A 22,696-nucleotide genomic window follows, 5' to 3' on the forward strand; every position below is an offset into this window, starting at 1 on the left:
TTGTTTTTTTTTTTTTGCTTTTTTTTAATTTGTGCCAAAGCTACACATGCTCTTTTATTTGATGTCATGTTTTTATTTCTTGACACATTTTTCAGCTTCTGGCTACCGTTCCATTTTTCCCACCTAACTGATTCTCTCCTCCACCAACTAATGTGTTAGTATTATCCTTCCTTGTATATTTTCCCCATCCAAAATATTTTTGTTATTTTGTAACAGCTAAAGTTTGTTTAGCTTTCCTTCAAGGATTTTCTCTTTTTCTTCTACATTTTCTCAGTAATTTTTCAATCATATCAGAATGTCACAAAGCCAGTTATTTATAAGGGTTACAAATGTAAGAAACCTGTTTTAACTTGTCACTCTTCTGAAAGCATATAGCCACCTGTGAGAACATACTGTATAGACCATATATGGCTGAAATACTGTTCAGATCTTATCATATTGCAGGTAAGATATTGTAGGCCACAGCCTTGACTAGACCATTCATAATGAAATGTGACGGAGGAGATGGAGAACCCTGTCATCCTTGTATTCTATATTACACATTGTCATCCTGTCAAGTAAAATTTAATATAAATGAATCACATTAATCAAAAAATGTGAATTTCTATTTGACAAGCTAAAGGACCATAACATCGTCAATTAGACTAGCTACCTAAAATTAGCTACTGACACAAGCAAGTATACATGGTCAATTTGCCTGCCTGAAACTGAAAATGGAGTAAGACATACTAGATAACAGATAGCCCCAGAGTGAATGCAAGGCTGTAAGTCATCCAGCATGCCATGCTGACGTCACATGAAGCCAAAATTAATTCAGCTATGTATTCAGTTTGGGGTCATTGGTTGGTGTATGATTTATAGTACATATTTTAACCTTAAATGCTTCAGACTCTGTTCATCCATAATTCAGTTCTTTGGTTAGAAAAGATAGTAGAAGCAGGTGCATTGCAAGTGTGTTCTTAAATCCTGTGCTGCTCTGGGATCCCAACTATGAAAAAACTGGTAACAGGCTGGATAGGCCTTCTATTTTTGTTGATTCAGTGCACATTAGAAACCTATTTTCCACAAGTTTATTAGGATGAAATAAATGCAGGAAAGGCTAATAGGGAGAATATATTGCAGATTCAGGTGAGCAAGGACATGAGAGGCTTGAGCATAGAAGATAAGGAAGAATGGTTTCTAGATGAATTCACCCTGAAGCTAAGGTTTGAAATTGCTGAAAACCTCACAAGGGAGGTTGCTAGCTCATGATCAGGTGATTGCTCTGCGGCTACCATGTATTCTTCAGAGTCCCATCCCTGGAAAACTGCGGGTATATGTTCCCTTTTCAAGTGGAGAATGTAAGACCCCTTCTTGGCACTCCTGTGCTCCACAGGTATCAGTGTTTAGACTATCATTAGCCAATTACTGGCTTAGAGATGTGTAAATCTGCTTCTCAAGGCTAAGTTGACTCTTGCAGTCAGTGTGGCAGAAAGAAATTAAACACAAACTAGACTCTTAGATTATCAGATATTTCTAACCTTCTTCACAGGGAACCAGAGATAAATTCAGAGGATAGATTACATGCTTTTCTTACCATATGCCTTGTAGATCTTCATAAAGTAAACCAAAATATATGATGCTAAAAATTTCTAACATTTCTAGGTTTGGAAAAAATCTAGCTTCTTTCCATAAATACCAGAACTATAATAATTATAGAAATAGTATTAATTAAAGACCAAATAATAGCCCAGCACATGCAATGTCAGCTTAATTTAGGCTCGTGCAGCCATGGTTGTGTCTAACTGACACAGAAAGCTCTGTACCACAGCTAAATAAATATCTGCTCTCTTCCTTTCCCATTTCTCTTTGTCAGGCTTCTATTCCCTCTCCTTCACATATTCCTGGTGGCTCACTGTTTTTCATAGGTTTCTTCTTTTTCTTTCTGAGTAAATTCCTCCAAGCTGCCACAATCTGTTTGATCTAATGCAGGCTACTTCCATTTCCTGTAACAGCTCAAACTCCTTGATTAACCTAAACCTCATCAATTAGTTTGGCAGCTTAATAACTTTTAGAGAAATCCACTTCCGATAGAGAATAATAAGCAGAATAAAGACGTATAGATTTTGAGACCTGAGGGGACCGTGATGATCATGTAGTTTGACCTGCTGCACAACATAAAACATAATTGCTGCATCAGGTTCTTCATCAAGCTTTAAATCTCTCACTGTAGTCATGTGTTACTGAGTGAAGAGTTTTCTCTCTAGTTAGCTTTTCTAATATGGCAACATCTCTTCTTTGTGTGAATAGCTAGTCATCTTCACTTTAAAAGGGTAGCTGATAATTGTCAGAACTTGTCCTATGACTTTCAGAATGATCCTGCTAATATATTAAGAAAAAAGAAAGGCCACAGACAAAGATTAAATACTTTAGGCGTAAGGTCGGTAGGCAAAACATTGTTTTCCTTATTGTAATTGGACAAAGACAAAGGAGAACAGTTGCATCAAGAGACAGAAGTTCAATACATGATGAGACAGTACATGCGTATTGGGTAGGTGGACATCCTCCTACAAATGTCTGGCTACATCTACCATATGACAGAAGTAACTTCAGATGCCAGAAATAACTCATTAAGCCACCTCTGTCCACTCCAATACAATGTTGAAGGGACACTTGGAGAACAGAGCATGATACCAATTGTATGACAGATGAGTTCTTCTGGTGGAATTTACTCATCCTGCCAGCTGCAGACCAGTTTGAAGAACTGTTTGAGGGCTCAGGCACATGAATGACTTACAGTAGCTCACCATGAAGTTTTTCAGATTGAGTTCATCATGCTTATCCTGGGACAGCAGTCTAGGACGAGATGAATCATGGCAAGGGTGCCTCTCTGCGCTGGCTCTCTTTGAGGGTAGCCTAAATTACTCTGATTGTCTACCTTTTATTTGAGATGAATTTCACTTCATGCTTACGTGAGGTGTGAGCTCATCCCAATTGTACCACTCAACTTAAGTATCAGAGGTTTGTCCTAAATAAAGAAAGGGTATCAAAGGGTATCATGCAGTTACATTGACCCAGATGATGAGCAGTAATATAATAGCAAGCTACAATCTGACTGTCAGATCCCCACAAAATGAAGTTCTAGAACCCTTTGAGATTAATTTGGACCTTTGCCTGCTGTGTCATCTTACCTTCAAGAGCAGGAGTTCTTTATACATAGCACTTTCAGCCGTAATTCATTCAGCGTACTAGCAAAATAGATAATGAAGAGCTTCAAAATTATATTTGTGATCTAAAACCAGAAGAAGATCTTTAATAATATCATTTATCCTTTTCTTGGCAGCAGTATGCAGTATCTTTGGAAAGCTCCAGAAAATCCCACAACTGTGGGAAGAGTTTGACCCAGTTTGGATCCCATAGTTAAATCATTCAGTGGGGTTCAGAGAAGACGGAAAATCTCACCAGAAAGTTTGTTTTAATCATAGGCAATATTTTTTCCCCACGTACTTGATTGAAAAATGAAGATTAATTGTATACATATAAAAGGACTCCTATCATTTTCCATTTCAGTATCTTTACAGTTTTTAGTTAAATACCTCCAGCATCTTTTGTCAGTTTTACTTATAGTTTTTAAGAAGTTAATTGAAAACAGGAACAAGCTTAAACAATTTTTTTTACTCCTTTAGACTTTATCTTTTGTGTTTTCTTCTCTCTGTATCTCTCTTGAATATGAAGATTGTACTATTACTATGAAATTCTTACTTATAGTGCTTCCTTGGCAGACTGCTCCCCTCTTAGTTTCACTGGTTACAAGAAACCCTATGTGGAAATGTGCAAGACGGTTCCAGAAAGCTAACACAATTTAGTTGAATTACTTTCTGAGTGATGCCATTTACTTATTACGTAGCAGCTCACTTGACGAGTAAGCTGTTCAGGAGTTCACTGTTATACCACTGTTATACTACCACAAAAAGTCTGTTCTGGCCAAGACTCTGGGACATCATACAGAATCTTAATTACCTGTGTTATTAGCAACTAAAGGGAATTTCTACTGTTTTTGTATTAATTTCTATAAGTAGCAGAAGAACTTTGTCATGCCTATTCTCTGACTGACAATGTAATAGTCAGCCATAAACATTTGCAACTCTATGCTGTTCGCAGCTGTCAAATGGTTGCACTTAACTGCATTTATGAACTTTTCTGAAAATTGGATAACATATATGGTAATGTAAATAGGATGCTTTACAAGTTTTCTTGCACTTTTCACACACTGATTTTATATTTCATTAAAAGACATAAATGTAGTCGTAATGCAAGTTGTTAGTTTTGATTTTCATATTTCTTAGACTGTTAGCACAATTAAAATTATATTAAGAAAATATATTAAGAATAATTAAATTAAGAAAAGGAACCGTTAACATCAATCAAGGCCAAATGATGTTTGGGGCTCAGTTGTTTGATTGTTATTATACATAGAAAGGTGAGGATACTGTCTAAACAATAAATCATGCTATTATTAGCGTGGATTATTAACATACATTCATCACATAATCTTCACAAACTTCACTTACATCAACAAAAAGAATTCCCCACACCAAAGTCAAAAGAACATCATTACAACACTGCTAAAGGTGCTGTTGTAAAGGTATTATTGTTTTTTTGGCAAGCTGACTTCTCCATGACAGGAAGGTCAAAGATTTTCATCACCTAGCACGTGACAAGAAAACCATAAAAGCTCTTGTGATAGGAATCTTCAGATTTTCAGCATTCTTGGATTTATATATTTCTAATACTTCACAGATAATAAGAAGGAATGACTGTGTAATGTTAATTCCAAAAATCTAAAGTGAACATTGAAAAAAAATCAGAAAATATTATTTTGAGGATATAATTTATCAACTGTATCATTTCATATAGTTGCTAGAGCTACTATGAAGACTGGGCAAGGGATCTGTAGAGTATCACACTAAGCAATAAAAATCTCCATAGAATTTCAGCCTTTTAAGTGATACTATCTCAACTGTACACAGTGTGGAAGATCTACTAGTTCTGCTGAAATCAACAGGAATGCGAGGCCTGAGCATCCTGCCAAATAAAGCCTTCAAATCTATACCACATTTGCTTATAAGGAGAAATGGGCAGGCCCGCCCTATTACAATCAGCTCCCTATGATTCTAGCTCATATTTTGGAAACTTCCCTCTCCTGGAGCTTGTGTGGCAGGATTACTCTTCTGTGGATTGCCTACGCTTCAGAACACTAGGCTTATGTTGTAATAAAACCTGAATTTTCCATCATATTAAGACAGCTGTTAACATTGAACTTTGTCTTCACAAGCAGGGGATTTTACTACCTTGAGAATAATTATATCAGAATGGAACAATTAGAAGTTAAACATAACATTCCTTTAAAAGTGGTAATGACTGTACTGCTCAGAAAGAAGCACTTTAACTGCCTTTATGCCAATTATGGTTTTCAGAAAAGAATAAATACAAGAAAAATTATATTCACTTGACTGCTATTATCAGGCACTGAGGAAAAAGGAAGTTTATACACTCATTCCAGGGTAAGAGAAACTTTGAAAAATTTGACCTACTGTTTTCATGACCGGTTTGTTAGATTCTGAGTGCGTGGTATTGTGCCAGCACCTGGTCTGAATGAGAGACAACACAGCAATAAATTGTATTAACTGGAGATGTGTGAGTGAGTCAAGAAAGTCTCAAGTTTATAGAGTGCTTTTATCATGATAAATAAAACGTTTTTAAGTGTATTGAAACATTATGCTTTCCTTCTCCCTTTTTCTTCTCAAAATTCATCCCCCCTGGATCTCAAATTCCAAGGTTGAAGAAGAGCAGTAATAGCATTTGGAGAGGAGAACTCAACATATTCTTTCCCCAGAATTTTCTGTTAAGAGAGAAATTATAGTTCTTAATCAGATATCAGGTCTTTGGTTTTAATGACAAAGTTGAAAAGGTAAGCCTAAGTATTTTCAATGGGAAAAAAAAAAAAGTTATTTAAAGAAGACATTAAGAAATAAGATTTTAAGTAATTTTCTTCCACTTAGGTACTGACTGTCACAGCTATTTTGGGTATCCTCACCTAAAGATGGGAACACCTAAGGAAAGGGCTGGGCAGCTCTCCAGACCAGCAGTTGTTCCTGGTTCCTGACTGTTGTAATTCTGTTTATATTATTTTTCACTCCCACTCAATTAAGCAACCTATGTTTCAATTCCTTTAACTCAAAATGATTTCCATTACAGCTGCATGCATCTGAGGATCTTCGGTTCTCACACAAACTCTGGACTCCAATTCAATGACCTCATGGATTAAATAACGTAAAACAAAGACTGACAAATCAAAAAGAAAATCAGCAACAGCCACCAATATAAAAATAAACTGTCACACAAAGAAAAGTATTGCAAGTCTCTGAGCCGGAGCCCACAAAAAGCTTCAGAGCTCATACTGAACTTAAAAATTAATAAATCTCAGTGGATAGATCAAAATAGATGATACAGTTTTCACCGGTGTAAGACATCTGTGACTTTACTGATGTGACTATTGGTTTTATCTTCATTATTGTTGGATCTCTGATGACATGTAGCCCATAAAACCAGGAAATATTCTGCTGCCTAGTTCTGTTCCACAAGTTTCTCTCCTCTGCAATATTACCCCCTCTCAGACAACTGTAAAAAGTTTAAACCTCCTTGGCCTCAGTTCCTTGAGTGAACAGTTCCAGCTGTGACCCATTCATTGATGACTGAAGCTTCACTCTCATACTTTACACTTTGGCAATAAATTTTGTTATGGAATTTTTGCCTTTTTGCCAGAACCTTTTGTGTTTAACTAGGCTTATGAACGGGCAACGGTTGGAAGGCCAAAGCTTGAAGCAGGCATAAAAATCTGTCCAAAGTCACAGGAATCTTGGAACTGCATACTGATGAAAGTGAGCTACACAGACTGGGTGCACTGATAATGCAGAAAAGCTACTTGGCCTGTTTGCTGAATAAACATCACATGGAATTCATAGAAAACCCTGGTATGGCTTATGCAAACACATTTATTTAGTTCACCTTGCCCAGGGATCTTCCACAGTAGATTTGACAGGAAATAGATTCATTAAATGAGATTTCCATTCATTTACAATGTGATTATTAAGGGTAAATGAATGTTTCATTTTCTCAGTCTATGTGCTTCAGGTAATTTGTTTTACAATACCTGTCAGTTCCACATAGAATAAAATCTTTAATTTATAGGAGAACAAATAATGGAGGAAAGGTGTAGGTAACAGGTCTAAATTTATTTTTGCAACTCACAGTTTGTCAGTCTCAGGCACTGCAACTTTTCTCACGTTTTCACCCCCAGAAAACCCATATATTCTCTGGTCTAGCCTCAGTTTTCTCTTCCTAATTTTCAGAACAGAGGGATGCTCAATAATCGTTCTCCATAGGATTCCAATCCTTTCTTGCACCTGCCCTACTCATTGCTCAAACTGTGATTTCACTCACCCTTAAAATGTCTAATAAAATCTTCCTTCTTGCTCACAGGATCGCAGCTACAGCAGAAGCTGAACAATGCTAATTTTGATTTTCTCTGCTTTGAGAGAATTCTTGCAAAATGCAGAACTGCTGAAGCTCAGCTTCTGCTTTCACTTGGATAAAAGCATTAGGTCAGTGATCTTTCCTGATTGCAAGGCTATTATTAAAAATCTCAGAAAAGGTTTTTAAACAAAGGAATTTTATTTACCTGCAGATTAATGGAAATTTTCTTGGCAGCTGCTCTCTTCTTTCTCTCCAATGGCTGAGAGTCTATACACATAGTTTTGAAGTTGAGAGTATTTATTCAGACTTGCAAAAGCAAAGCAATGAAGTTAAACCACCTGGTTAAACATATCCTTTCTTCTGACCACAACACATGATTTATCTTAGAAAAAAATCTACATATAGTCTTATCTCTCCTTACTCAGTCTTATCATCATGCTATCCTTAGCAAGCTATTTTCACCAGCTGCTGAGGAATCTGGCACCATAGCATGTTGAGAAGACTGAATGGGAGAGGAAATGCCTAAAATGTAATGGTCATATTAAGATTGCTTTGCAGTGTGAAGGAAACATGCTGTTATGAGACTTTGACATTACTGCTCTTTGCAGGTAGATTCTGTGCCAGTAACTTTGAAAGCTTAGAAATAGAATATTTTATATATTAATTTTTAGACATTTTTAATGCTTAGTGAAGACTTCAGACCTACTGATGGGAATGGATAAAGCAGATGTTGTGACTAGCTTGGAAAAAAACCCCAATGACTGTCTGGAAATGTATGGACCAACAAGAGTTGCATGTAAAGTCTCCCTGAGGTAATGAAAAAGCTGTTTTGCTATTCCTTTCTAATGCCATAGTTCTGCATGAAAATTCACAATAAAGGATTTTCAAGAACTAGTTTTTTGCTTCACAAAAAGCCTATTCTGAAATGCAACTTTAGCTGTAGAATAACTCTCAAAACATTTTGATACCTACATATCTTTGTCAGTCACCCTTCTCAGCATATTGAAGAACACACATCCAATCCCTTTATTTTAAATAGGTTGATATATGTCCTCACCTATTTTTTCCCTCCTTTTCAGAAGTTTGGTTCAGCAGCTGCTCAGTTGCCTTCTCAGAGGAAGCTACACAAAGAAATTTAAGAAAAACTTTTTTTAAAACTGAGACACAATTTTTGTTTCACACATTACTGAAACAGTGTTCAGCATTCATTTTCAAAGACCAAAGAGGATACTTACAATCTATTTATGATTTCCTGTCTTGTTTGTAATATATATATATATTTAAACAACCCTTCAGGAACCACTAGATTTTTACTTACATTTGACTTCCTCCACCACCGTCATTAGGGCTGGTTCTGACAATAAAATAGGTATTGTATTGAGAATACAAGAGTTTTAGTATTGAGATATGGCAGTGTAACAAAAAGATCCTCATTTGTTTGCAAACTGATGTACTTCCACTGAAATCAACAAAGCTATGTTAACTTCCTGTTGATCCTAAAGTTTTCAACTGAAAATAACTTAGAATGAAATGACATTACATACAAATTGGAAAAAATAATGTGACTCTATTTATTTCAAATAAATAGCATTACCTGTCCTTAAAATGAAAGGTAATCTGCTTTTATACCCTACCACAGCAGAGAAAGACCTATTCTAAGGTGATTAACAACAGGCAGTACCTGATATAACAGAAACTAATGAGGCTAGCACCATGAGAATGGTACGACCCTGGCAAAAGAGTGTTTGTTGATGTTATATATGTGAGTAACAGAAATAGGAACAGGTGAGTTGTGAAGGACAGTGCTACTTGCAGGAATAGTTTATCAGTGAACATATAACCAATTGAAAGATAAGGATATGCAGCCTCACAGCAAAATACAGAGGCTATACTTGATCAAGGCCTGCACACAGTAAAATTACTTCATTTTTTACACATTGAAAGAAAATAAATTGCTGTAACATAATCCTAATGACAAAACCTGCATGGATGCATAGCCTATCAACAACAGTAAGCAATTACAACAGTAAGTAAATAAGCATTCAGACCTTGTAAAAGACAAACAGGTCATTTTGTTTTTAGCAAAATGTTTTAAAACTATCACACTCCTATACCAAATGGTCAGCAGGCTAACAAGCAATTATTTCAATTAATTCATGAGAATGAAAAGAATTCTAATTCATCTCTGCTGTCCTTCAGAAGTACTGCAAGCTGTGACCAAAGGACTCTCAACACTTCTTTCTTCTAAAAGGAGTACTACTGTTTGTATCACTACTATGTAGCACAGAAAGCAGTCAAGGCTATTTCTACTGGAGGCATGTTGATATAACAGCACTTTCCACATTAAAGCTGTCATGATCAGTTTCTAGAGTGGATGATCCAAACCAGCTTGGCAGCACACAAATTTTTTGAGGAATTTAGGACTTGGACATCATGAGTTAGCTCCGTGAGCTTATACAGTAACATGCATTATAGTAGAATAAATTTGGCTATAATTTGATATTCCATTATCAACTGTCACTCCACCTGCATTTTAACCTGTTTCCTTGAGAACATAAAAGTAAAAATTAAGCAATCACCCTAAATTTGATCACCAGTCTGCTTAGCATTTCCCCATCTCAGTCACTTCTAACTGTTTGTCTGCTTTTAACCAAAGTTGACCCAAGACACATAAATGGTACATTCCTACAATATGTGAACTAAGTAAGTGGGATCAGTGGGAAGGAACTCTGTTAATGGTCCTGCTTTAGAAAAGGCTAGTTTACATATTCTTCTCTTTAGACATCAGAAAAATATGTACTAGTACCTACTCCTGAGACCCAAAGGCAAACCTTGTTCTATATTTAGCTCACATGGAGAATGCTGTGTGGAATGCATGCTTGCGCCACAAACAAGAAGTATTTAAACACACTTGAGACTTTTGCCTTTCTGAACATTTCAGGAATACCTCACTCTCTGATAGCCCTGAAAATGCTTTTGGGATGTTTGGATGCCTCCAAAAAAATCTTCAGGCAGTCTTTGAAGAAAGTAATCCAGAATTTCATTTTGCAAGATGGATTCATTATGCTATTGAATACATTTTTTAATGCATTAATATAGCGATTTCCAAGAACAGCAATTTCAGAACTGTACCCACCGCATTAGAGAAGCTAAGAGGCAACACTGTAACTTCATCCTCAGAAGTACGACAAGACCAGAGTAGCACTTTTGGAACTCCATCATCACAAGCCCCTGAAAAGTTATTTGCACTGTACAACACTTATACAAAGATCAACCGTGTACGGAATTCAAAAGTTTTTTTACTATAGAATACTTGTTTGGATCCTTGACCACAGTTAAAACGTTTCTTGCCTTCAGTACAAAGATCACAATTCTTGTTAAGATTTCACTGTTGGCTTTAAAGGCTTTTGAGAGGGAGTAGCATTCATTTTGGTCACATAAAAATTCATTAAAAAATCGATAGAAACCCATCAGCATTTGGACAAACGAAGTGAAGGAATTGGAAACTCAGTCAGCTGTGAGGGATTCTTCAAAAGCCACATGAGCCATAAAGTCCTATCACAAAGGCAAATTCCTTACAAACAGTAGATTCTAAGCATAATTAGATCAAGTTACAGTATTTACTGTAAATCTAATAGTCTTATTCTTTCATTTCCTTGTATTACCTGTTCAATGACTACATTTCCCAGATAATTCAAGAAAGCTAAGTACCTCTGTATTTTTCACACCATGAAGAGTTTTTGAAATATCATACATATGTTCATCTTGCAATGAAGTATAATAGCTAAGAGGAAGAATTGTACTTAAATAGAAATTAGAAGTTGGTGTTGCATCCATCAGAGATCTCTACAGCATCAATAAGAAATATAAAAAGATTAACAGGACAGCTGAGAATGCATGAGCACATGCACAGTGTTGTATATCAGAAGTTTCAAAGAAATAATGGTGTGGGTAGTGTAAGGGTGACTTGGAGTGTTAACTTTCTTATTAACTTTTAAAATTAAGCTCTGCTAAAATGATGCATGGAAAAACTTTTAATGGATTACAAGTTTAACCAAAGTACTTCAACGTGCTGTAATACCAATTTAATTTGTTGTGATTTTCAAAGAGCTTTTTTGTTTTTTTAATATAACGGACATCCCCAGTATTACAGGACAAAGGAACCGAGATATGAGTTGATGACCTGATGAAATCAGTTATCAGATCTAAATGAAAGGAAACCTGTAGGTGTAAATTTATCTTAAAAAGACCCTCTCAAGAAAGGGGTACCAAAAGGCTCGACATCATGCCCTTTCAGGAAAGAAGGGTTTTCTAGCATTATATGTGGAGCTCTTATTACCCTCTGGTAAGATACAAATGCATCACAAAGCAGGCAAACTCTTTTTCATCTGGCCCCCAAGAGAGGTCTTATTTACCTCCTAACTTAAGCAGCAGGAAAACCTTAAGGCAGGAGTTGAACATGACAGAAACAGCAACATCTGGGATGACAAGAAGTGGGTTCTAGGGAACATGATGGATGTTTGGGTGAGGAGCAAGTTACCTGCCACAGAGAATCCTAGGGAGGAATCTTTTCCACATACTTCAACATAACTTTGGTTTTCACCACAGTGTTAAGTGAAACCTAATTCTTTTCATTGAAGCCAGCCAACTTCCTTCGCATTTTCTCTTCCCACTAGTGTATTAACTGCACCGCTCATTTTGGTGTCATCTGTAAACTTGCTAAGGAGACACTCAATCCCACTGTCTGTGTCATTGAAGAAGTTGCTAAACAGTATTGGTCCCACTATGGATCCTTGAGGGACACCACTCATTACTGATTTCCACTTGGACATGGAACTGTTGATTCTCTGGGTGCAGTCACCTAGCCAACTCCCTATCCATTTAATAGTCCGTCCATGAAGTCCATCTCCATATTAGAGGTAAGAATGTTGTGGCAGACCAAAGGTGATTTAACCAGAAATGCTTTATTCACATAGTTTCAAAAAATCAACTTAATCTATGAATAGGAACACTATCAAAAAGAGTAATCTTCATATTGATCATTCCATATCTTCAAAATTTACTGCACTTAATGCAGAAACACCCAAAGAGAAGTGTTAGGTTTCACACTGCAGTTGGTTTATGATATTGTGAAGGTCTTAATGGCGTCACCGTTGCTCTCTTGGAGAACTGTTCCGTTTTTGTTTTTGTTGTGAGGTTCTTGAGTGTAGTACAAGTCCTCTGTGACTGAACTACAAGCATTTCAACATATGTGATATCTGTGGCGTGGCAGATCACCACACAGACTGACTTCATGTCTGCAAATGGTGATACTTATGTTCCAGCCTTCAATTCAAAATCTTGCCCAACACCAAGTAAGTTATTTTTAATACCCAGTGAAGAAGTATACAAGAAACTATACGAGATGATGGATGCTGATGAGAAAAACTGCATGCAGAGGAAGAAGCAGTGCCCTTCTTTGACTGTCTTTTTCCTCTAAGAACTTTATTCTTTGGGAAAGAAAATTTTGTCTTTCCCAAAACAGAAAATACCAGATAAAGCAAAGACATTGCTGCCTTCCGTCTGCATCTATGCTATTTCTGTTCAATCTGTTCCTGAACCCTGGCCTAGTCATATAAAAATGTTCCTTTTCTGAAGAGTTGTCTCCTACTGGTGATTCATGTCTCTTACAGACATCCAGTTTATTCTCTTTTTCTCCCTGGGTTCTCTGTATAAGAGTTCCAAGAGCATCCTCTACTTTAAGCAATTTTTGTTGTTGAAAAGTAGCCTTAAATTTCTTTCCCTGGGAAGAATTCTGTTTTTCATCTACCTCATATTAGGACCTGCTACAACAGCTCTCAAGCAACAGCTGTGGGAGGGAGGGATAGATCATATTATATGAAGCAGTATCTTTATATAATATTACTTATATAGAATGTATATAATAGATTAATATTAATTTACTACTTACATTAGCAAGTACTGCAGTGCAGCACAGTGGGAGCTAATGCATTGAATGAAGGTTAGTGCTGAGGATTCAATGTTGATACTATATGCATTCAGGGGTTTTACTTTGCGTTAGCTCCACTGTGGTCTGTAGAACCAATTCTATTAGCAGTTGGAGAGCATCAGGTACATTTCTGGAGAGAATTTTTCAGTTTATCTTCACCCAAAAGTATCTAGCTTGTGCAATCCAAAACCACTTTGCAATGCATCCAAAGCACAGTCTGGGGGGTGTTTGAGGTGGTGCATTTTGAAAAAGCCCTTCTGATCTGAACTAAAATACTGGCTGCACTACTGTATTAAATTACTTCCTTGAACCTTTCTTCTTCCTTTCCCCCCTTCTTTTTATCCTTCAGAACTGGGTGGGAAGCAAGCTCTTTAAAAGGAATAAATATAAGTGTTCTCTTTAACAATAGCACCTGTGATGGTGGAAGAACCAGCTGAGGTAATATTATTTTAGCTCTATTATACTTTTCTTCTCTTGATTTGCTGCTTAATATTTGCAGAAGCACATAGCACAGCATTGTTATGAAGAACATTTTTTAAAAAAGTATCATGCGAAGACACATATCACAAAAGACTAGAAGAAAACAGCTAAACCATTGTGAAAGAATGTACATAGAGGAAAGCAAAATATATTTCAAATACTGTCTTTAAGTTTGACATTTATTATGCCTATATACTATTTTGAATATTTCTGAACCGTTAGGGATCGCTTGTTCATTGGTGTCAGAGAATTAGCTGTTTCTTAAGAAATGTGATCAATAAATTCAAGTAAACTGGCAGAGCTGTCTAAGTTTTAAAGAAAGGACAATAGTGAACCCATAACTGTCACCAAAATTAATTAGGCAGGAATGGAATAGCATCAGATATTAAATGAAGCTAGACTTTTTTAAGAAAGCAAGCAAGCCAAATATAGTAAATATATATTCATACCTGTTTGCCATGCTGAGCAAGGCAAATGAATCAAAATTTGCATTTTAGCTGACACACATGGTAAGAAGAAAGTAGAAAAGTGAGAGTGTGACTTCAGACTTATCACTCAGAAGTTCCAGAAACTAAGTATGTCAATTAATATAAGGACAAATGTGATTTTTGAAATAGCAGTCTGTAGACATGTAGGAAAATATATTCCCATTACAAATAGACTGATCTGTAGCCTCAAAGAGGGGCCTCAATGCTGGCCCCTGAAAGGGGTCTGCTGTTCTTGCTGGAACTACTGCTTTTACTTTTCATCTCACCTGTATTCAAACACCGATGAACCCAAGAGGAAGAATGTCACAAGAAAATCCGAGGACACACTATAGATAAAGTGGCAATTTTTCACCTCAGGTCACTGCAAGAAATTCTAAACCAACCAATCAATTAAAATTAAGTTAGTGACTTTATTCCCTCCTAAATGTCACTGGCTTTATTACAATGTTACTTTTTTTAAATTAAAAAAAAAAAAAAGTAACTTATTTGAGAATGTCTTTGTGGAAAAAAAAATATCAAAACTAAACCAAGACAGCCTGCACTCTGGCCAACTCTACTAGCTAGTCATTAAAGAGATAGGCTTTATAATGCCCATAAAGAGTCTGCTGCTGCAGGAGATCAAAAAAGCAGAAGCATTTCCCATAAGGAAAAAGAACCCTTTTCATACATCTAGTTGCAACCACGTCAGCTGCCTGCTGCTGCCTGCCTCTTCTTTCAGAGGTTATTGCCCCCAGTAGCCTGAAGGCTCAGCTGCTTGCCCAAGCTCCCCTTCTGTGGTTTTGGTCAAGCTGAGCTGAAGTTCTAAGGATCACGCATTTGTATTTTATGGGGGAAATAACACAACATGAGGCTGTACTGCAGCAAACTGCCTTGTCCTGGTTATTAAATTTGCAGCTCCCTGCCTCTTACTCCTCTCTCTAAAAAAAAGCATGGATGTTCAGTGCTAGACCTCCTTTGTCATGTAGAAGGTGCTTCAGAAGAGATACATTATTGGTATGTATGTATTGTATATAGGTATGTAAGCATGCTAGCTAAACCTTACGAAGCCAGTATCGCTTCACAGTTCAGAAGATTTGATACTTCCCTTTTGATTTTTCTGCCCACCTTTTACCTTTCCTTTTTAAAATCCATAAAAAATCCACAATTTCCAAGCAAAAGTTTGGAATATAAAAATCACATGGTATCATAGTTTAAACATGTAAAAGATAATTCAGATTTCAAAATTTTGAAAACCTTTAATGAAAAGCTTTAATGAAGCTGCACATGCATGTTTACTGCTGTGCTTTTTTGTGTGCATATATATAGCCTGAGATCAGCACACTAATGACAGGTTGTGCTAAGGAATTAGAGATTCAAAACACGGACATTGGAAAAAAAGCAAAATCAGATTCACAATTAATCAGTACATATGCACTTCTCAAATAAAAAGTAAAAATTGGCAACCAGTTTTCATAAGAAAGATGAGGTCAGCTTGCCCTTGTGTGCTATTGAAAGCTCTCAGTCATGTAAGGCTAAGATTACTCTAATAGGTTGAGTCTGCTGGTTGAAAAAATTTTTCCCCCTGATGGATCCAAATTAAGATTTTCCTGGCTTTGACAGAAAGAAGCAATTATCTAGCAGTTTTCACTCATCTACAGCCAAATGAAGGTTGGACAGGCATGCTATTATAGTATCTTTGTGAAGCAAACATAGTAACAGTTCTTGGGGAAAAAAAAAATAATATTGACTGCTAGGAAACTGGCTGTGTAATTCCAAGACCTAGGCCTCCCTGTAATGATTTTTTTTTGTCTGCATAAAATTTCATAGTTAAAACCAAAAAATCCTACGAATGCATTTGGCCCAAATAATGTCAAGTTCTTTCTGTGTATGTCAGTTTGCTCTGTAAATTCCCTAATCTAAGATTTCATATTCCTAATCTTTCATTGTATTTACTTTTGAAATAGAGAGAATTGAACTAACCAGAACCAAAAAAAAAAAAAAAAAAAAAAAAAAAAAATAAATTGGAAAACACAGCTCCTTATTTACAGAAGACTTGGACTATTTACTAATTTAATCAACTAAAAAGAATTTCCCTCAGCAGTTTTTAGACATTTTCACTAGTGCAGACCTTAATCTATATGTCCTTGTATTTTGAGGAAAAATGTGGTCAAATTCTTTACAAGTGCTAGGGCGCAGTAGAATGAAATGCTGTGTGGAGATATACCCCAAATAACTTTAAATGAACTACTTTATACAGTGAAATTGTTAATAGTTTTGATAGTGTGCCTTTCCAATCTGCTGCTTGGCTGACCCATACCAATGCAATCATACAGCTCAGTGTAGTGCTCTCAGAGATAATCAAGTCAGTTCCCAGACTAGCTCTGCCTGTGTTAAGTTGTGCTAAGTAGACTATTTCACATTGAGAACTTTAACTCTATTATGGGAAGTAGCTGGGACCCCAGATTCAAATCTTATTCAGTACTGGGGAATTTCCAAAGTGAATTCTGAAACCAAGGTGGATTCAGGGAGACTTCATCTGGATTTTCAGTAAAATCTTATTCACTTCATTGTTTTTAATTGTTTTGTATTTTGCTTAAAGCCTGGTACTCCCTGCTAATCTTTTTTTGTTTCTTTTTTTATATATATTTTTTTTCTTTTTTACTGAGATCTATACCTTTTTTTAAATGAAACAATATTTTTGACACTGCCACATAACAATTTGCTATGCAAATACTGCCATCTTTTAACATATTTTGATGAGAGTCAAAAGGTGTGAATTATAAGACTGATAGCAAGAATTAAGGGAATGCCTAGGGCTATTAAAATAGCAGTAGATCTCTTATTCTCTGACAAGTATGCAATTCTGAAAGCACTAGCGGAGCTAAAGGCAGCACTGGATTAAGGTTAGTACTCAGCTCTGCAGCTGTGATTAAAAGCACATAGAATTGAGCTGAGTGCACTTACATTTAATGTAGCCTTTCCTTATAGTAGACTTTCACCTTGAACAATGCCTCCTCCAGAAAGTCTGCTGAATGTTTTTCCCATTATAAGCACACAGTCTAAGGGGAAAATACCCACAAGTTCTGTCCAGTCATGGTATGCAAATACTAAACAACAGAAATTCTTAACACAACCACTTGAAATATTTCAGTCCAACCTCTTCCTATGTCCTACTGGCAGCTCAGGAGCAATACAAACCACGGATATCACAGTGACCCATGACATCTTTCTCTTAGCTATAGATGAAAGAAAATTATGTCTTACAAGTAGAAGAAAAATTTTCAATAATAAAAAATTGAAGAGAGAGATCTGGTGAGGTTATCTATTGTCAGCTGTGTTTGGAAGCCATCTTAAGTGTATGGGCACATTATCTTTTACCTTTGTCTATCACAAGGTATGAACTCCATCTAGATTTGCTTATAATGCTTAAATAGAAAGGTTAATGAAAACCAAAGATTTGTAGAAATCAGTAACTGAATTTTGTATAATTAATGTATCTTTTTCTTTAGTGATTAGTAGTGCATAGTTTGGAATCATAGTTCCAGTTAGAAACCCATTATGAAACCTGTGAATTTTAGTTTTCACACAGTCTCAGCTGGAAACAAACTTTATTTCTTAGTCTGAAACATTTGACAGAAAAGACTGTAACTGTTCATATATAATGTCAACAAAGTGGAAAATATGTTGAAAAAGACGCATTTCCTTCCTTCTCTCCTGCCTTCTTTCCACTGGAGGTCATTTCTGACTCATACTGGCAGACCAGCATGTACTTTTAGGAGTAAGAAATGATTCTTCAGCACTGTTCTTCAGCAATCCTTAAACAATCACAAAGTATAACACTTTGTAGTTCCTGACTGGAATGTACTCTACAAAAACATATTTTTATATTTTGAAGTCCATTTATGAATTGTTATCACAAGAGGCTGTTAATAGTTGCCCTTTTATGTTCTTCAAAACATAATGCAAATCCTTACCCTATCTGAGATTATTTTGGTCATCAGGAGCTAGTAACACAGCCTGAAAATAAACTTTTGAAGTATAATCTAATTCTGCAGTGTGGTAATATTTGGGTTTAAATTAATTTTTATAACTAGTCTTTGTATGGAACATCTGTTTAAGATGGTGTGGTGCCAGCTGAGGCCTATATTAGCATGACCATTTCATACCATTTACATTTTATACACCACCACACCATGCTTATTACCTCTTATCCTCTTGCAGCTCTTGTTCTACATGATGCTGGCTACCCAAAACATGAGGAAAGCAAATAGAGCGGCCTGAAGATGGACCCTGCATAGCAGCTAAAACTTCAGGATGCATAGAGAACTGCTCTGCAAATAGAAGAGAAATCCTGCATTTTAAAGAAACTGTTGTGTTCAGAGATCAAAATTGTTGACTGATGCCTATTAAAAGGCAGAGGAATACCTGCTTCAAGATTTATTTTTAGTCAGTTGCATCAGCCACCATGTCATTTACATATTTCAGAAGCTGGGTGTGAATTAGCGTCCAAGCCCAATACTGTCTGACTGGGTTCTTTTAGATATTCCACACACAGAGGGTATAATGTTTAATATCAGATTTACCTATTTAAAGATTATGTTACATGGGATTTCTTATTTAGCAGAGTGATACAAAATAGATACAAAAAACACATTACAAATGTAATTTACACTTAGCAAAATGCATATATTGCAATTGCAATACACAGTTCCATCACAGTACCAATATGATTCTCATTACTGGTCTCTAGTAATACCATCATGACCCCCAGTCAACAGGAAAGTGTAGACTGGTTGAATTCAGCTCAAGCCTAGTGCTCTTTTTGAAATTCTTTTGTTAGTTGTTCAGGTTTTATGCTCCATGTTGGGCTGAGCCAGGTATTCTCTCCCCCTATGCTGGTCTGGCTACCTTGGAGGACATTCACACTCTTCCAGTGAGCTGAGGGTGAAGCATTTCTACTACCACTTGATGCACTCATAGCTACTTACCTAAAACAAAAGCCATGCTCTGGTCCCCGTGGTGTTGAGATAAATCAACTTCGTTGAAACAACTGTGGTCAGTCCAACCATGCATTATGCCCTGAGCTTCATGGGCACATCTCCTTGCCCATGTCCTCTGAGCCTTCTTCCATTGTAGGGGTTTGTTAGTCAGTCACAATTAGTCTTAATTTGTAGACTTAAAAAAAAATTATCAGAAAGAGTAAATTCAAATACAACCAAAATGCATGGAACAGAAAGTGCTAGAGTCAGTGGATACGGGGTGGGGGGTGGGGGGCGGGGGAAGTATGAATATAAAGATGATAAAGCTGGAATTTAGCCATACTCTGAGGAGCTGTACAGGAGCAACTGGTTCTAGTAGGTTGAATATATCCTTTCTAGGCACACTGTTCATAACGCGTGTCACCGCCTAGCATTACAGCTGGTAAAACTATCAAGTAGCTTTATAAACCTCACTGAGTAATTGTCTCACTGTCATGAATAGACATTATTTTCAAAACATGCATCTGCGCTAGGAAGATATTAGTCCCCTTTCACAGATGGGAAATTAGAGTCTGAGACAGACTGTTTTATCCAAGGTCAGTCACAGTATCTGCTGTCCAAACTGGGAAATGAACAGAGATCTCCACTGTCCTACAACAGTACTCTGCCAACATCCCATCTAATTCTACCATTATGTTTAAATTGAATATGATCTTAATTTAGACTTTATATCAGCTTAAAATAAACTGCTTGCAAGCCTCCCTGGGAACTTGTAAGGAGTTAACAAGGTTAAAGCTAAAACTTTCAGTCAATGTGAGTTATTTTAATTACAGCCCACAACAGTATGTTGGTTTTTTTTCTCCAAACAAGGACATAAGTCTCTACACAATAATTTTTTCAAATAATTAAAGAGAAAAGTAGGTCAGTATCAAGGATTAAGTGGTACAGCAACACAAAGTTAATAAAAGTTAATATTTAAAGCACCAGGAGAATAATCTTATTTTGTTGTGCTCCAGACTATACTTTTAAATGAAGTGCTAATATGGAAATGGAACAGTGTTTCACTTTATTTCTTTTCAGTTCTTAGCAATTCTAGTATGAGCTCTGTAACATCACATCTTCCATTGCTGTTAAATCACAGAATACCGCAGGCTTCATGATTCCTATAGCACAATAGCATGTGTTAGACCTAAAATCTGAAATTTATAGCAACATATTCATATAATTAGGCCAACTATACAGACCTTTATAATCAAGGTAATCATTATAGCACTTTCAGTTTGTATATCCATATTTTTCATTTTTTTTGTATGAAGAAACAAAAATAGAGAAACTCTCTTATTTTATGCTTTAAGATGGTAATTATCTAAAGAACCATTAACACGTGGGAAAAAAATAGAGCATCTAATGACAAGCAGAAAGATGAAACAGGTAGTAAATAGAAATAAATAAAGGCACTGTTAGGAAAGCACAATAGGCAAATTTAATTCATTATTATATTATTGTGGATTTATTGAGTTCCTTCAATGCACTGCCAGCATTTTTGTTAAACAACACCTTTTTTTTTCTCTCCAAGGAACATTATATTTCTATTGTCCTTGGTATCTCTTCAGATTTTGTTATGAAATCATTTTAGAAGAGTGTTTCTAGTGAAAAGAACACTTGGCTTTCACTGTTCTTTGCTTTCTGAATAATGTGCATCATGTTTTTAAAGGTCATAGATGAAACTTTTAATAAACAAACTTTTCTTTAGAGAAAATCCCTTTACTTAGGTGTACAAAGTCATAAAAATTTCTGGATTTAATTTTTGTTTACCAGGCCGTCAAAGCATAGACACTGAGATAGAAGCAGAGCTGTTCTGCTTATGTTTTCCAGCTGATCATAATCATTTTGAATCTCAGAAAAATAAACTTGAAACCCTCAATACAATCACTAAGTCAAGGTAATCAAGGAAACTGAACAATAAAAGAAGTGGATATGAGATACATCACAGTATAATTGCATATGACAATATGTGTCTGTGTGGTATACTTGAAACCATTAGACTAATAACTGCATACTATAAACTGCAGTCTAAAAATACCATTGTTAATGTGCTGAAACATTATCTTGTTGAGGTAATTTAGAGCTATAACACATGTCCCTTCACTTCTGCGCTCTGTGGTGCAGTTCTCAAGCACTATAATTCTGTTGTTCAATGGTCATCACAAAAGCAGGTACACAAAAAGGGGAATTTCAAGTAAACAAATAAAAAATTCAAAGTACTGTGTCATAAAAAATATGGATGTGTTGCAATAGACATTTATGTTAATCTACAAGGAGTTGTGCAAGCTAATCAGAAAAAAACAGTGATTTTATCACAGGTCATGCAGTATTGATGGGCGTATTAGCTCTAACATGTAAGAAGAGTTTACTTGCCTTTTTTTTTTTTTTTTTTGGCTTAAATTTTGATTCCTGAGCTGGTGGATAAATTTGGTTTTAATGCCATTCTATAGCAGATACAGTTTAAACTATCTGATCTTATTTTCCAAAGCCCAAAGAGACTATAGTCTTAGCAGTGCAGGATTTGGAATACTTAAGACTTTAATAATCTGCTCTAAAACAGTATTTGTGAGTATCTGGAGTGTTTATGTACTGAGAAGCATGAAACTGCTGTATCCTTAATTCTGTTGTTAACTTGCTCGGAAAAGTAGATAAACCATACATACCTATTTCTCTTTCTGTAATTTGTTCTAAACAATAAAGACAAGGACTTTGTCTGTCCCTAATTCACAGCAAGTAGATAAGGAATTACGAGCAATTAGCAAAATGAGGCTCTGATTTACAATGAACCGCCCCCCCACCCCACCCCCTGCCCAACAGCAACCAAACAAAACCAAACAGAAAAACAGAGGTGGTAGAATTACAGGATATGTTGGTTTGACAGATTGATTTTATTTCATCTTATAAAAAAAGCATATATATATAAAGTATCTTATGCAGACACTAAGCTATTTACCCCCTACTGGCTATGCCGACTATTTTTTATTAATATTACTAGCCTCATCGCTAAGACCAAAAGTTACTCATTGCATTTTAGGGGGCATATTCTCTAATTAATCAGCTGCAGCTTTCATTGGAGTATGGACAAATTCTTCTCTGCAAATGGAATGTCAACAGGTACCTTACAGACAACAGGTATAGAAGGCTGCGTAGTCAGAAAAGGTGCAAAGTCATCTACAGCTGTTTATATGCTAGCACCTTGCAGTTTGATAGTGTTGCTTTTA

At 36.1% G+C, this 22,696-nt stretch overlaps 1 long non-coding RNA gene across 1 annotated transcript in view; it reads right to left on the minus strand.

Moving 5' to 3' along the window:
• LOC308059769 overlaps positions 1-22,696 on the minus strand; it is a 43,941-nt gene continuing 21,245 nt past the window's right edge. Inside the window, exon 2 of the long non-coding RNA XR_013926396.1 lies at positions 1-22,696. This exon is cut by the window's right edge and continues 18,433 nt beyond it. This is a non-coding gene — a long non-coding RNA (uncharacterized lncRNA).

Source organism: Falco punctatus (assembly GCF_963210335.1).
Source record: "Falco punctatus genome assembly, chromosome: 2".
NCBI lineage: Eukaryota > Metazoa > Chordata > Aves > Falconiformes > Falconidae > Falco > Falco punctatus.